The following is a 17,552-nucleotide window of genomic DNA, read 5'->3' on the forward strand; positions in this document are numbered from 1 at the left end:
TTCCTACAAAATACTTAAACCTTATTATTTGAGCGAACTCTTGTTGACAATCATTAGGACAAAAACGACAATAATTTAGTACCCCATTGGTCAATATTTCAACCTTCTCAATCAGTTCAAGATCGGAAGATAATGCTAAGAATTCTCTATCACCCGTAAGACTTCCAAAAATTAGGTTGATATAACTTGTCCTAAAACTTATTTTAACATCTCCTTCTTCAGCTTCATTTTATCTTGTGAATTTCTCATAATTTCATTTTAGTATCTTTATTTTCAACTTAAAATAATCTTGTGAAAAAAAAAAGCTTAACTGCATAAGCAAAAACAAAAGAAGCATGGTTATCATCATCCTTCACTTTTTCTACCGGTGAAGTTCACAGTTAGCTTCCAAGTTCCCACTCGTGAGCCAAATTTCTAGGATGGAATCTAATTTGGGTCCCCATGTTCAAAAGTTTATCACTAGACAACCTGAAAAGGCATGCAGTAATAATTTCATTCTACTTTATCATACAATTGCTTGGAAAATTTGTAATCTATAGGTCCGCCACATTCAATAATTGTACTACTACACTATTAGGAAACTCACTACTTTCTCCTCAATAAAAGACCATCTCCATTGCCAAAAAGCTTTGCATACACTAATTGTTTCAACATCGGTTCAAATTATCATCTTCCTCCGAATATTGTTTCTTAAACTTTACTTTGAATTATTGGGAATTTTCCGATATACATCCGAATATTTTCGCTCTATATCATTTTTAGCTGTTTTTGGGGGGTATTTTTGAAATATTTTATTGTAGCAGTGTATATGAAAAATTTTTACTATAAATTTTTTTTGAAATATTTGATATACTAATATGGATGGGATGTTTTTTAAGTTATTGTATATTACTGTAACATTGTATTTGAAAAACTTATTTTTTGAAAAAATAGCCAATCCAAACGGAGTCTTAGATTCAAAAATTATTTTTAACAATTTTTATAGTCATACCTGCGAATGTAATCTAGTAGTCTTCCTAGTCATTATCCACAAGAATTTCCAACATTTCAGTCAGTTTAGACCTGTCATCCTTGGACAATGATGAGGATAAATGTTCAACACCCTAAGTACCTTGGCCATCTTGATATATGTTGGAATATGGCTGTATATCTATCTTTTCCTTTATTTGTTAATCCAATTTTTGGTGGGAATCCTGAGTATAAAGCACTTGCATGTTTATTTAATAAAACTAAAAGAAATTTAATAAATCAAAAATATTAAAATTATATAAAAAAATAAAAAATGAATTAAAGGAAACAAAATATGTAGAAAATAGATTTGGATATTGAGCGGGATCAATCTAAATCCATCCCAGACTGATCCTGTCTAAGTTAGTTCCAAAACACATATGAGTAAGGTTAGGTCCAAACCCATATGATTCGGTTCCATCTCAAATCCAAGCAAATCCCGTCCATTCCGTCAATTTTGCCACCTCTAACTGTCCTATAAGTGTGGAAAAGACCAACACTATTACCTAATTTATACCATACTCAATCGATATGAATTTAGCCATTTGCTAGAGATTGGATTAAATAAAGAAGGTATTGGGATTTGACTACAGTTCTAGTTTTTTTCTCATAATGCTATTACTTTAGGCCATCCACAATTGAAAATTTAAGATTAATTAGAGAAAGTAAAAAAATACAAGAAAGTGTAATTCGCATCCTTGAAATTCTTTTGGAACTCAAAAATTGCCCATGGAGTATATGTGACCTTTCACCCAAAGTGATTGGAACTCCCATCCTGAATATGTCAAGATACCAGCAATTTACAAGGAAAAATCAATTTGGAGCTGATCTGCATATGGGTTATATAGGTTAACATGATGATTTCCTGAGCACAGCAAATAACAATAATTTCATTTAAAATACAAGTCAGGTGATTTGGCGAGTCAAAATTTTCATATTGTTTATGCATGGGAGAGTAATAGTAGAAGAAAAAGCTCGAGGAGTTTCTCCTCTTATGACTAGGGATTCAATAAAAAAATATGCTTTAAAATGCCCAAAGGCGGACACCCACAAGAAAGACAGAGGGTGTAAATTTGCAAACATAACAGATAAATATTGACATCTACAAATAAATCAGTGGTTAAAAAAAAATTCTTTAGTCAATAATGTATCCCTCGCGTTTAATGTTTAGCTGAGAGTCTGAGACTAACAAGGAACATAGGTTTACAGTTAAGTGTTTAGCTCTTGGAAGAAAATAAAAAAGAAAAAAAATGTAAAAGAGACATTACTACCAAATTTGAACTCTGCATACCAAAACGCAAATTTTGTAGAACCTTTCGTTTCGATTTGGATATGATTTTTGTCTGATAGCTGAAAGAAATTGAGCGGTGCTACCATAATTAAATACACAATCAATCACCAAAAAGAAAAAAAAATTAAAAAATGTAAAAGATGGTCAGGCATTACAAAAAAAAAAAGGGGAAGAAATATGATTATATTTTATAGTAATATATTTTTGTAAAGATAAGGAAAATGCCAAGGAAATTCCGTATTGTATGCCGAGGGTGCTGTCCAACATCGAGCCTCGTCTAAATATATTCGAATTGCACCATTTGTTAATTCCTTTGCAAAAACTAGCTAGACAGTCTAAATCCACTTGGCAAACATTAGTTAATTCCTTAGACCTACTCTAGTTTTTCTTTTCTTTTCGTCTTATTCTCTTTTCTTTCTTTTTTTTTTTTGAATTCCTCTAGGAGCTCTGATGGCATCTCTCATGAGTTCACCTTCTCTAAAAAAAAAACAATTGATAGAATATATTCTAAACAAAAGTGTTACAATAATATTTTCTGTAAAAATTATTCTACATGGACACAATTATGTTGACCTATTTGTTTGGGTTTGGATGTAAAAGTTTACCTAAAAGCTGAAAGAAATTCAGCAGCTGTGTAAAAATAAAATAAAAATGTAAATGATGGGCCTCGTATACCTGAACTTTCCAAGGGGACTGAAAATGGTAGAAGACTCGCAGACCCATGACATGAGTTGGATACATGGACCTGTGCAGATCACTTTGACCGACATTTCTGGCCCATATGTCAAGGCAGAAACAGCTTTGCAAACCAATGTAACTGACCAAACAGTCCAATGCAAACTAGTGTTCATTAATTTAGGTTGCGTTTGAGATCTGACGAAAAATTTAAAATCCTTTCATATTTTTTCTAGTTATTTATATTATTTTAAAGTTATTTGGATTTATAAATTATCAATTATTTTAGTATTCAAAATGCATTTAAACAATCTGTAAATTACAAATCCAAATGTCTCTTAAGATATCTAAAGAATTAAAATGATTTGAGGGATTTTAAATTCTTAATCAAATTTCTCAATCCAAGCAAAGCCTAACTGAAGTAGTTTGAAGTAATGAATTCTGTACTAATATGAAGGGAGAAACCTTTCTTGGTTGCAGAAATTTCCATCGACTTGCGGTGAAGTTTAAGCAGCAAATATTTACAATTAAGGCTAAAGATGAGATTGTATATACATTTTCTTACTAAATTGAGTTAAGGGACCTAAGAATATTCTCTCAGTCAAACATTTGAATAAAAAAAAATAGATTAATCCTTTTTATACTAATAGTAGTATATACACTATCAATTTTGGATGAATGACAATTATATAAAATTTGAATTTAAAATCTAATTTTTACACGTGTTATAGATCCAATGGTAATAGTGTATACATTGTCAGTGTATATAAAATTTACTCATTATATGTATTCCTACTACATAGGCAGCGTATTAATTATCAAAAGAAAAGAAATAATCATTCAAATTAACCCCTTCTCTCCTCCTCCTCTCCTCCTTCTCTTTAGAAAAAAAACTCTCTAAATAAAACTCCCTTCAACTCTCCTATGGGAGAGAGATCATATTTTTTTGATCTTTTTTCATTAGAGAAGCCCTCTCTATAGCTTTTTTTTTTTTTAATTGTGTGAATAAGATATCTCCTAAGATTTTCTAGTGAGAGTTTTTTCTGTCTTAGGGTTATCTAGTGAGAGTTTTCTTCTCTCCTAAATTTTTTTAGTTAGAGTTTTATTCTCTCTTGAAAAATATATATTTTCCTACTACATATATAGATAGCGTACTAATTGATAACTATTTAATATAGATCTCCCAATGATTTACCTATGTGTTTTATTTAGTGCCTCCAATCTTTTGATCATGGATATTAATTATTAACAAAATTATAAAATACATTCCAAAAATAGTTTCTCTTTTCATAGAAGTATATCTAATTTTCTTTTTCAAAACTTACTCATAACAAAGGTCTTGTTTGGTAAGCAAGTTTTTAGCTAAGTTTGTCTGCTACAAGTTTTTTAACAACTTTAATTACAATTAGGAGGCATGAACGCGCTTCGTACGATGGAAATGTAAAATGCCCTACCCAATTTTATATTGAGAAAAAATCAAAATATATGAAGTATTAAAAATAATAATTTATCCAAAAAAGATATGCTGATTATTAGTAAAATCCAAAAGGAATAGATCCTTGAACATGTAGTGTACAGAGTTAAATCTGTTCCGTAATTTGTTTTGCATATAAAAACTATTTATAAAAGAAATTGCACTGATTAATTATTAGTTGAAAAAGAAAAAGAGGACATCAAAGTTACAGAAAAACATTCAAACATTTACTATCAAAATTGGATAGGTACAGTCAATAGCTTAATGACCAATTTTGGGTCTAAACATGCATTATGAAACCTTGATTCGCTTAATAATTCCAACAACTTGCTAAACATCAAGCTTCTAATGCTAAATGCAACACAAAATCTGCTATGTGAAGCAATGTGTGGTGACTTTACTTACGAAATACAAAATTACTTCTTCCCTTCTTAAAGTAGTTCATTTATTTGCTTGTAATTTAAAACCCGCTCTTATTGCAAGCCAAGAATTTGGCAGTTACAAATGATCACCCACAAAACAGATTAGTATAAAATGCAAAAAAACTGTACACAAACACACAAAAAAGTAAGCGGCGTACAACGGAAATGGCATTTGAGCCATATTAATCAACAACCTAGCTACTACAAAATATCTGTGGTTGAGTTCTTTATAACAAGTATAACTACACATTTAACTAAAAATATCTCCTAAACTGTCCTCTAGAAAAAGGCTGAACAAATTAAAAGATTACAATAATCAATTTAACATTGAGTCACACTCCTAATCAGACTACATGAATTCCTTCTTCTTAGCTGCTCAACCACATGATCACCCAGTTCAACATTCTGTAGCAAAAAATCACAAGGATAATCATAAACCGCATAAGTATGAATAGCCAATATACCCCACAATGTAAATTAATCTCTTGACTCCATTGCAAAATATCAGTACCACAATGTAAAATATGCACAAGACCATGACAACCATTAAGAACATCATTTTTCACAATCCAAATTCTATTCCTTCAATAGAAAAATAGACGCACAAAGAATTTCCATTTTATACAAAATCAAGAGACAACAAGCACAAAATTTCCTTCATATATCATATTGTCAAACACCAAAAGCAATTAAACCCAAAAATTTGAGGTAAAAAATTCAAAACTACAATGAAAATTGGATTCTCATCAATCAGAACCTATTTCTTATGGAATCCACTAATTAATCACAAATGACCAATCCTTCAAGCCTTGGAACCACCAAAGTATCAAAACAAAACATTACAAAAAAAAAAAAAAATAAATTTGCATGCACAAAAACGAGAAAAAGAAGAGGAAACCAAGCAAAAGGCACTAAACCACCAGTTTTTTTAAAAAAATCTCCCAAGGGAAAAAAATGCACTACCGTTTCAAACCACCAAAGATCTTCTCACGGAGAACACAAAAGGATTATAGGAGCAATCTACTGATTCTGAAGCCAGAGTCCAAGAAATTGGAAATCTAAACACAAAAAAGAAGCTGGAGAAGATTAAGACAATGATGTAACTATAGATCAAACAATCAAATCACAACCTTAGTTAATTTTGAAACCGAGTTGTAATTCAATTAGATGTAATTTGTATCCGAGTTTTAATCAACTCATCTCTAAATTGTTCTTCAACATTTCATAGAAGCAAGTACTTGAAAATAATATGATTAGGAGATCAACACGACACAATCAAAGAGAGAAATTTCAATGCTAATTTCTGCTCTCTAGTATATAAATTATACATCTGATTAAGCCAGCCACCTATTACCATATATTTGTTATTCTGCTTATGAGAGAGACTGAAAAATGGAGTGCAGTTTAAAGTGAAATTTAAAGAAGAAAATGAGTATATAACTCACTAAATAACCAATTCTTCAAGGCCTACAACCACAAATCAAAGCAAAAAAAAAAAAGAAAACAACTTTGCATGCACAGAAGAGAAAACCAAGCAAAAAACACTAAACCGCCATTTTTTGAAAAAATCATCCCAAGGAAAAGCAAATACAACAAACCAAGATGTAAAAAACCACTACATCAGTCCAAGTTCCCAAAAAAAGATGTGGAGATGGATATATCATCACAATCCATCATAGTACTACATAGAAACTGGACACATTATGCTGCAATGCCTAAATAGTTTAAAATTTTTTTGGCAAAAGAGTTTAAAAAAATAATAATAAGAAGAGGAGGTTATGAGAACTAAACATGGATCAAAATATAAGGTATAAAGTTGTTCTGTTTGCTTCGTTTTGTAAGTTAAATGTGACTGAACATGCATATAAGTAACAGAGAAACACAAGGAACGACAACTATTTGCAAGATGCTGAAAATATTCGATAAGATTTAGTGTTTAGGGGGAAAAAAGGGGACACAAATTATGCAAAGAACCAGATTTTGATGTTAAACAAACGAAAAAAAAAAAAAGATTTTAGAGCACTTGGACATTGACAAGGTAAAAATAAGAATGTAAAATCTGAGAAATCACCTTCGAGCATAGCAATCCCTCGTTGCACATCTTCCAACTGTATAGAACGAACAAGAACTCATGACAATCACACAAGGAATAAAAGAAATCCCTTGCAGCATATCTTCACTTTCACTCTTCTATTCACTAATACCACTATTTTCTACCTCTGCCATTTCTTTCTCATAGCCTTGCAGATGAATAAAAGAAACTTAAGGCTAATACCAATGGATAAGATACTAAACGTAAGTTATGCACATATACTAGCATATGTTACTATACACTACTTAGAAAGCAATCCCACATGAAGGCAATTGATATGAGCTTTAGAGACATTCCATAGTGCACTCTCCCCTCCAAAATCAAAAACACCAAAATCTACCAAATTATCCAAAAGAAAGAATTTGCATAATATGATGTGCATATCTTTGACAAGTGCGTACTGTCATTTGTTTCACTCCATTCTGAAAAAGAATCAACCAAACATAGAACATAAGAAATCTGGTAATCTTATCCAAACTATCATGAATTTATCGGATAACAACCCATAAAACTAACATAATTTGCTCTTTTCGACACAATTTTATATGATATCCTCCCCACTGCCTAACATTGCTATCAATTAACCTGTATAGACCTTCACAATGCCTCTTGAAAGAATACTCCTTCCACAACTCAAGGTTGTATTTTGTGTAATAACAGTGCTTTGGAAACTAATCAGCCTCCAAAATTCTAATCTGAAGGTCCACCACATTCAATAATTGTGCTACTGCACTGATAAAAGAATATTTAACGTACATTTTGTACAAAGCTGGCATGAACTTTTGAGATGTTTTGAGAAAATTAAAACCATATTTGAACTCTTTTGGTGATAATTATTTAAATATTGTTTAAGTATTCAAAACATAATAAATGAGTGGATTAATGCCTAAAATTTGTGAAATTGTAAAGGATATTGATGTATGAAATTCATGCACGAGATGAAGAAAATGTAAAGTTCGTCCAGAGGATAAAGTACAAAAGAAACTAGGAGCAAAAATGAAGAAAAAGGAAAGAAGCGAAAAAAAAAAACTGGAAATTGACCAAACGGATCCGAGCTCGGATCCGTATGAACAAAGAGAGATCCGAGCCCTCGTCTGTTCTTCTGGAGCAGTGCATCCAAGACCAAATGATCCGAGCTCGGATCATTAAGAGAAAGGCCTCAGATCAGCATTGATACGAGCTCGGAACGTTCTGCACCCCTCGGATCCGAGGCTCGGATCTGCCTCTCTCTGCTGTAAGTGGCACAGCCATTTTTTCTCACTTTTCACACAACTTTCCAGTTATCTTGAGTGAGAGAATTCAGTGGCACATGCTTCTGCAACAAAATGAAAGACAAAATGAGATATTGATAAGTCAAAATAACATGTCTTTTGACTTTCTTTAACAAAATCTTAGTTGTTAGAATCATGAAGGAGAGAAAAGGTGCTTTTCACCACCTTTTATGCAGAGAACCAAGGAGAAGAAGCATCATCATACGTAAGGAGTTTTCCATCTTGTAATATTTTCTCTCCAGATAGAAGTTTTTAAAGAAGTACTTGGAGACTTCACTTGTAATCATCTTGTACAAGAACATAGCAGAAGATTGAGGGTTTCACCATTAATTGGCTAAGCTTTTTTTTATATTTCTTGTACTTGTACTTTATGATGTTTTGCATTAATAAATTTGTGAGTTTGATTGTTATATCATTCATGAGTAGCTAAGTTTCTTTATCTAGAAAGTAGATGAAACTTATGACTAAATGATATGAATTGAATGTGATTTACATTTGTTATATCTTGTATTAAATTGTCTATTTGTGCAGTTGTAATTGCTTGTTATTGTTTGATCACCAATAATATGTTTATAGTTGTTATTATTCAATGATAATTGGTAGTAACAATGGAAACATATGAGTAGAGCTTGAGCTGTATGTTCATGAAAATAGATTTACACTTAAGTGGATTACTTAGCATTTCATGAAAGAAAACAAAGTAGTAGTAGTATTTCACCATGAAAATAGGAAAAACTGGCTAATTCTAGGCCATTTTATCATGAGAATGAAGGTTGGTAATATCGGAAATGAATCCCTGGTTAAACAAGAATAATAACAAGATATAAATCTATTCATTTGTGTTGTTTATGCTATAAGTGGAATCTACATCCCTAGATTCATTCTTAAGTGAAATTTATCCATTTGCATTTAGCATTTGTTAAAATAGATTTATAGACAATAGGATTATGATTTCTCTGCTCACATTTATCAATAAGTCTAAATAATAGAGAAATAAGGGTTTAGTACTTGTTTAAATTGCTCCTTGTGGGATCGACTTGATATTTGCCCAAAACTACTAAGTGACATATATACTTACAGTCCAACGGGTAAAATTAGAATTTAAACTTGCATTGATATAAAAAATCCCGTCAACTTTTTGGCGCCGTTGCCGGGGAGCGGCAATATTAGGGTCTAATCATCTTTATTAATTTAGATATTTTCATTTAAGTTGTTTATAGTTGATTTTGCATTAATTTAGTTGTTGACAATTAAAGCTGCATAATTTCTCTTATTTCTATTTGCAATGTATGCACCGAACACATCGAGAAGTTGCACCTTTCGATCCAGAAATTGAGAGGACACTTCGGAGACAAAAGAGAGATATATCACATCAAGAGGAACAAGAGGCTTGGTAGCCGATAGAGAAAATTTTGATAGAGCTATCGTTTGAGGAAGAAATGACAGAAAACAAACCAAATAGACGAGGTCTACGAGATTTTGTTTTACCGGGGACACAAGAATCTCAAACTAGCATCGCAAGACCAACGGTAAATGTTAATAATTTTGAAATTAAACCATCACTGATTCAAATGGTACAACAACTACCGAAGATTCAAATTCTCATTTGTCAATATTTCTTGAAATCTGTGATACAATTAAGTTTAATGGTGTTAGTGATGATGCAATTAAACTTCAATTGTTTCCATTTTCGCTAAGGGACAAGGTCAAGGTTTGGTTACAATCTCATCCTCCAAATACTTTTACTACTTGGGCTGATTTAGCTAAAGCTTTTCTTAATAAGTTCTTTCCACCTGGAAAAACTGCTAAACTCAGAATGGATATAACTAACTTCTCTCAACAGGAAGGAGAGACATTGTATGAAGTCTGAGAGCGCTATCGGGAATTACAACGAAGATGTCCTCATCATGGTTTACCAGATTGGTTGATAGTGCAAACATTTTACAATGGTCTCACTTATCCAACAAAGACGCATGTAGATGCGGCAGCGGGAAGAGCATTGATAGGAAAATCAGACGAGAAAACTCAACAATTGATTGAAGAAACGGCTGCAAATAACTATCAATGGGCCAATGAGCAAGGTAATACAAGGAGAACCGCAGGTATGCTTGAATTAGATATCTTGAATATGCTAAGTGCAAAGATGGATAATGTGGTTAAGATGCTTAATAGGCAAGTTGGTTCTAGTTCTAATCAAGAAGTAGTTGTTGCATGTTGTACTACTTGCGGCGGAAATCATTATGATTCTATGTGTTCTAGCAGCGACCAGGTTCAATATCTCAACAATTACAACTGTCCACTCCCAAAATAATCCATACTCCAATACCTATAATTAAGGATGGCGTAATCACCCGAATTTTGGATGGAAGGACCAAGGGAACCAATAAAGACCAATTAATTCACCGAATTTTCTACCAAAGCAACCATTTTCGGAGTCCAAACCAGTTTGGGAATTGGCAATTGAAAAGCTGGCAAATGTATCAAATACTAAAATTGAAAAGTTAGCTAGCACCACTACTCAATGGTTTGAAAGAATTGAGGGAAGGATGGACCAAATCACCAATATGTATAGAAATGTAGAGGTCCAATTAGGCCAAATCGCTAATGCGATTAATAATCGAAATCAAGGGGATTTACTTAGCAAGACTGAGGTGAATCCAAGGGAGCATGTGAAGGCCATAACCCTCCGAAGTGGTAAGGAAATAGGTGAGCCACATGTAGTTGAAAGTGAAAGAAATTATGAAAAAAAAGAAACAAGCAATTGAGTGAGTTAGGAGAGCATAGTAAGAAAACTGACGGGAAAAAAAAGGTGGAAGAGCGTGAACCACAAATTGAAGAGGCAACACAAATTCCTCCACCGGTGTCATTTCCACAAAGATTGAAACCTTCAAGAAATGACAAAGAATTTGAGAAGTTTGTCAACATTTTCAAATAATTACATATTAACATTCCTTTTGTTGATGCTATTTTGCAGATTCCTTCATACGCAAAGTTTCTCAAGGAGATAATGACTAAGAAAAAGAGGTTAGTAGATAGTGAGACAATTGTATTAACGGAAGAATGTAGTGCCATCATACAAAATAAATTGCCACCAAAGTTGAAAGATCCGGGTAGTTTCACAGTTCCTTACACTATCGGTAACATAAAATTCTCTAAAGCACTGTGTGACCTTGGTGCAAGTGTTTCATTGATCCCTTTAACTGTGGCTAGGCAATTGGGGTTGAAAGAGTTAAAACATACTAACATTTCCTTGTAATTGGCTGACAGATCTATTAGACATCCAATGGGCATATGGGAAAATGTGGTTATTAAAGTGCAGAAATTCATTATTCCTGTTGATTTTGTAGTTTTAGATATGGAGGAAGATGTCAATGTACCTATTATACTTGGTAGACCATTTCTGGCCACTGCAGGTACAATAATAGATATTAAACGTGGTAAGTTCAAGTTCTAAATTGATGAAGAGGAAGTGGAGTTTGATTTAAATAAAGTGGAGAAGTATCCCTCTTTTACCGATCATGTTTATTCTGTTGACATATGTGATGAGTTGGCATTAGCGATGAGCCAAATTAATCTTGATGATGATTCTCTTGATGTCTTAATGGTGTAGGCTTATAAGAGGAACAAGTTGAAAAAATGACTGAATTTTTGCAAGCAGAGGTTCCTTACAAAAGGAGAAGTGCGTATGAGGAGTTAGGGTTGAGCAAAGAGCTACCTCCACCATCTTGTGAGCAAGCTCCACTGCTTGAGCTTAAACCACTCTCTAAACACCTCAAATATGCATTTTTTGGAGAAAAGGAGACATTGCCGGTAATTGTCAATGCTGCACTAGATGAAAAACAACTAGGAAAGTTCTTACGTGTTTTGAGGAAACATTTAAAAGCTATAGGATGGACAATTTCTGATATCAAAGAAATTAGTCCAACTATTTGTATGCACAGGATTTTGTTGGAAGAAAAATCTAAACCAGTTTTTGAGACTCAAAAAAAGTTAAATCTAAATATGAAAGAAGTGGTAAGAGTAGAAATCCTTAAATGGCTGGATGTATGTATAATTTTTCTAATTTCTGATAGTGTTTGAATTTCTCCTATTCATGTAGTGCCAAAGAAAGGGGGGATGACCATAGTACGTGGTAAAAATGATGAAGTGGTTCCCTCTAGAGTTATAGTTGGGTGGTGAGTCTATATTGATTATAGAAAATTGAATACAACTACTAGAAAGGATCATTTTCCTCTTCCTTTTCTTGATCAAATGGTAGAAAGATTGGCTGGATATGAATTTTATTGTTTATTGGATGATTTTTCAGGATACAATCAAATAGTCATTACACTGGAAGATCAAGAGAAAACCACATTCACTTGTCCTTATGGCACTTTTGCATTTCGAAAAATGCCTTTTTGACTATGCAATGCACCGGCCACCTTCTAATGTTGCATAATGGCAATTTTCTTTGATTTTAATGAGAAAATCATGGAAATTTTCATGGATGACTTTTCTGTATTAGGATCTACTTATGATCATTGTCTTAATAATTTAGATCTAATTTTGCAGATATGTGAAGAAACAAACATTGTACTCAATTGAAAAAATGTCACTTAATGGTTTATGAGGGTATTGTTTTAGAGCACAAAATTTCTTCACAATGTATTGAGATAGATCAAACCAAGATAAATATTATTGAGAGAATGCCTCCACCTATCAATGTAAAAGGCATTCAAAACTTTCTTGGACACGTAAGATTTTATCGGCGGTTTATTAAGGATTTCTCCAAGATTGCTAAACATTTATGTAAATTACTAGCAAAAGATGTTCTTTTTCTCTTTAATGATGAGTGCTTATTTGCTTTTAATAGGTTGAAAAATGAACTTGTCTCTGCACCGATAATAACATCACCGGATTGGAGCTTGCCGTTCGAATTGATGTGTGATGTGAGTGATTTTGCAGTTAGAGCTGTTTTTGGGCAAAAATATGATAAGCGACTTCATGTCATTTATTATGCAAGTAAAATGCTAAATGAAACCCAAGTCAACTATGCAACAATAGAGAAGAAGTTGCTAGCAGTGATATTTGCATTGGATAAATTTAGATCGTACTTAATAGGATCTAAAGTCATCATTTATACCGACCATGCAGTACTCAAGTATCTCTTAAATAAGAAAGATGCAAAACCTCAACTAATTCGATAGATTTTATTATTGCAGAAATTTGATTTAGAGATCAAAGATAAAAAGAGATCCGAGAACTTAGTTGCTTATCATCTTTTTAGACTGAAAAATATGCCTCAAAAAGACCATTCATCCATTAAAGAAAAATTTCCAAATAAGTTTTAATGGCAATTCAAAAGTCACCATGGTATGCTAATTTAGTTAATTTTATAATTAGTGGAGTGATACCAAGTAATTTGAATTCCCACAAAAGAAAAAAATTCTTAAATGATGCTAAACATTATTTTTGGGAGGAACTATTCTTTTATAAACATTGTGCAGATGAAATAATTAGAAGATGTATTCCGAAAGAAGAGGTACACAGTATTTTAATGCATTGTCATATACTTGAAACGGGAGGTCATTTTAGTACAGCTAAAACCGTAGCGAAGGTATAGCAATTTGAATTTTACTGACCTACTATGTATCGAGATGCTAGAAATTGGATTAAAAGTTGTGATCAATGCCAAAGAACTAGTAACATCTCTAGAAAGAATGAAATGCCTTTAACCACATATTTGGAAGTTGAGCTATTTGATATTTGGCGTATTGATTTTATGGGACCATTCCTTAGTTCTTTTAATAATAAGTACATCTTAGTAGCAGTGGATTATATTTCTAAATGGGTAGAGGTAATTGCTTCACCTACTAATGATTCTAAGGTTGTACTCCGGTTTCTTAAAAAGAATATTTTTTTTGCAGATTTGGTATCCCAAAGGCCATAGTTAGTGATGAAGGAAAATATTTTTGTAATAAACAACTTGACTCCTTATTGTTTAAATATGGTTGCAGGCACAAGACATCACTTCCGTACCATCCTTAAGCCAACGGACAAGCGGAACTAGCTAATAGAGAAATAAAGCTCATTTTGGAGAAAACTGTGACTAAATCACGCAAAGATTGGGCTACAAAGTTAGATGATGCACTATGGCCTTACCGAACGGCATTTAAGACACATTTAGGGATGTCGCCGTATTGTTTAGTCTATGAAAAAACTTGTAACTTACCTGTAGAGATTGAACATAAAGCTTATTGGGCTATTAAAACAATTAACATGGATTTTAATCTTGCATGTGGAAGGAGGCTACTTGAGTTAAGTGAATTGGAGGAACACCGGCTACATGCGTATGAAAATGCCAAAATTTATAAAGAAAAGATCAAATATAGGCATGATAAACATATTCTTCCTAAACATTTTGAAGAAGGGCAAAAGGTGTTATTGTTTAATTCAAGACTTAAATTGTTCCCTGGAAAGCTTAAATCTCGATGGTCCGAACAATTTGAAATAGTTCACACATTTTCTTATGGAGCGGTGGAAATAAAAGGAGAAAATGGTGCTCCATTCAAAGTGAATGGTCAAAGATTGAAACTCTATTTAGCCGAAGAAAGGGTTCCTAAAGGAGTGATTTACTCCTTAGGAACCACAATGGAGAGTTAAAGAAGCTATAGGAAAGTCGAGTTTAACGACTTTAAACAAAGCGCTTGTTGGGAGGTAACCCAATAAAAATATTATAGTTGTGTGTTTTCATGTGTTTTTTTAAATTTTGGTGTTATTTGATTGACTAATTATATGTATTTCACTTGTTTGTAGGAGGTACCTGAATTTCAACATCCATCTTGGAGGTGCATTTGAAGAACAAGTGTAAAAGGGGAGATTTTCTTACCAAAATGTGTTTTAACTGCTTAGAATTCCCATTTATATATACAATGTTTCATTTCCAATATAATCAAGTGAGTTTCGGTGATAATATGTTTATAAATGCTCATAGACTCATTTGATATGCATCTCATACACAAAGGTGCTATTTTAGTGTAAAAGTGCCAAAATGATCAAAGCATCTCACCTCTCGATTTGCAATGTATATGTGTTTGATGTATTTTGAGAGGTTGGATATTGTGTTTATGGTATATTACACTTGCGTGAAATGGTAGAATTGATAGAAATTTCGTCCAATGTGTAATTTGGAAATTACCGAAAAAGGGAAAAAAATTTAAAAAATTACAGTTTCTGCAATTAGTGCAGAAAAAGACAAATCCGACCTCGGATCCGTTGAGAATCAAAGGCAAAGTTGAAGATCAGACCTCGAATCCAAAATTGTTCAACAGGATCCGAGGGCTCGCCTGTGTTTCTGGTGGGACGGATCCGAGCCTTTAGGATTCGAGCCATGATTGGAAATGATCCGAGCCCAGATCGTGTGGGACTCGGATCCAACAAAATCAAGGTTGATTTGAGGGCTCGGCTGAACTTCTGGAGTGGCGGATCCGAGGGCTTCCAGAACCGATCCGAGCCGAGCTCGGATCGGTTTACGGATATAGCAGAACCGAAGTCTCGTTTCTGCATTTTTTCAATTTCTTCTTCCCTCTTTTCACCGAACCCTAGCCCCTTTCTTTCAATCTTCCATTTCATCCGTTCTTCTTCCAATCTTTCACCTCAAAAATATTTCCCAACATCTTATGATCATAAACCCTCAACAGTTTCATATCAAAAACATCAATTTGGGGGCTTTTGATTGTTAAAACAGAAATTAGGGCCGAACTGCAATTCTGAAATTTGGGAACGAATCTGGACTGTTTCTCTTTCATTTTTTGCATTACTATCATCCTCTATCATCACTTTACACATTTGAGGTAACAATTTGCTACTTCCTTTGAGATTTTATAATTCCAAATTTTACATTTTTCTAGTTTTTGGGCATATTTTGGTGATTGCTTATATGTTGAATTTTCTTGCTATAAGTGTGCTACATTGTGCTATTACATGTCAATAGAACGAATTCTATGCTTAGTATTGAGGAATTTGTGAATATGGTGATATCTTTTGTATAATTTTTCTCAATTATTAGGTTAAAGCATATTGTACTGTTGCTTGCAATTTCTTGTTTCTTTGGATAATTTGCACTTGTTTTTATGAAATGAAACTCATTTTTATGCAAATTGATGATAAATTGTATAGCGGATTGTTATGTATTGCTTTGACAAAAATTGCCAAAAGTTGAGAATTGTTTGAATTGAGGAGGTTTTTAGTAATGCATAAGGAGATGTTGTGTTCAATTGATGTTTAAGGCTTAACTTTGTAGCATATTGTCTTTGATAATCCATTTCACTTTGAGATAATATTCTATTCTTGCAAATTGCTTTAACTCTCAAACTTTTGGATTTATCATGTGGGGATTGATATCTTTATTGGAAATAGATCTTCTAAATGTTAAAAGTGGATTTGACAATGTGTTAAGAAGATTATTTGCTTGAATTTGATAATTTTTGGCAGGGTGTTTTGTCTTTTTTCAAGAAGAAACTCTGCCGAAATTTTCTCAAATTACGTCTCATCATTTTGCACATGTATTTCTAAGGAGTTCGATTGTTTCTGATATGAAGTGATCTTGTTTTTGAGATAGGCACCATGGCTCGCACAAGACGATCCCGTGTTCACACTCCTTCACCTTCTTCAAGGGAAGAACACACATCTTCTTTGCATGAGGAGTCATCTGAGGAAGAATCTCCGTCACCTGAGCCGCTGTCTTGCTCTAGCCGAAAGACCGCGTCTACAAGCCGCGAAGAGCCGCCTCCAGATTATGACACCACTAGATTCACATCCCTTGAGAATCAACAGTAGTATGAAGCAGGTTTAAACAAGGAGATTATAATTGAGAAACATTTGGCACCGGAGGTGGATGACCACTACAAGATTTTCACGGCGTTCAAACGACTTGGATAGGAGACTATACTCACATTGCCAAAGCATTACTACTCCAATCTGGTCCAGGAATTCTACGCCAATGTGGAAGACAAACAGAGCCACAGTGGCAACCTCATTGTCTCCTGGGTTAGAGAGAAGAGAGTGGCCATCACTCGAGACACAATCGCTTGATTTGTCAAACTTAAAGACGATGGAGTAGATGTGAAATTGATCAAAGAATTTAAGGCGCGTGAACCATGGCAAGTGGGAGAAGCCGTATCACGTCTTAAGGATCAATACCGTGAATGAGGAAGTTCGAAGAAGCTCCTCGTTTATGCCGATTCATTTGAGCCTAGGTGCCACCTTATTTTCTATCTCTTTGCTTTTAACGTGGTACCTAAGAGGAATGGAAAAAGGGAAGTCCGGAATAGCGACCTAT

The 17,552-nt window shown here is 33.4% G+C and overlaps 1 non-coding gene across 1 annotated transcript; it reads right to left on the bottom strand.

The window, feature by feature from the left end:
* Positions 1-10,040: 10,040 nt before the first annotated feature.
* On the bottom strand, positions 10,041-10,147 carry LOC113781848. Its single transcript, XR_003469747.1, has one exon. It is a non-coding gene; the product is annotated as a small nucleolar RNA R71 (small nucleolar RNA).
* Between the last annotated feature and the right edge of the window lie 7,405 nt (positions 10,148-17,552).

This window comes from Coffea eugenioides, chromosome 8 (assembly GCF_003713205.1).
Source record: "Coffea eugenioides isolate CCC68of chromosome 8, Ceug_1.0, whole genome shotgun sequence".
NCBI classification, from domain to species: Eukaryota; Viridiplantae; Streptophyta; class Magnoliopsida; order Gentianales; family Rubiaceae; genus Coffea; species Coffea eugenioides.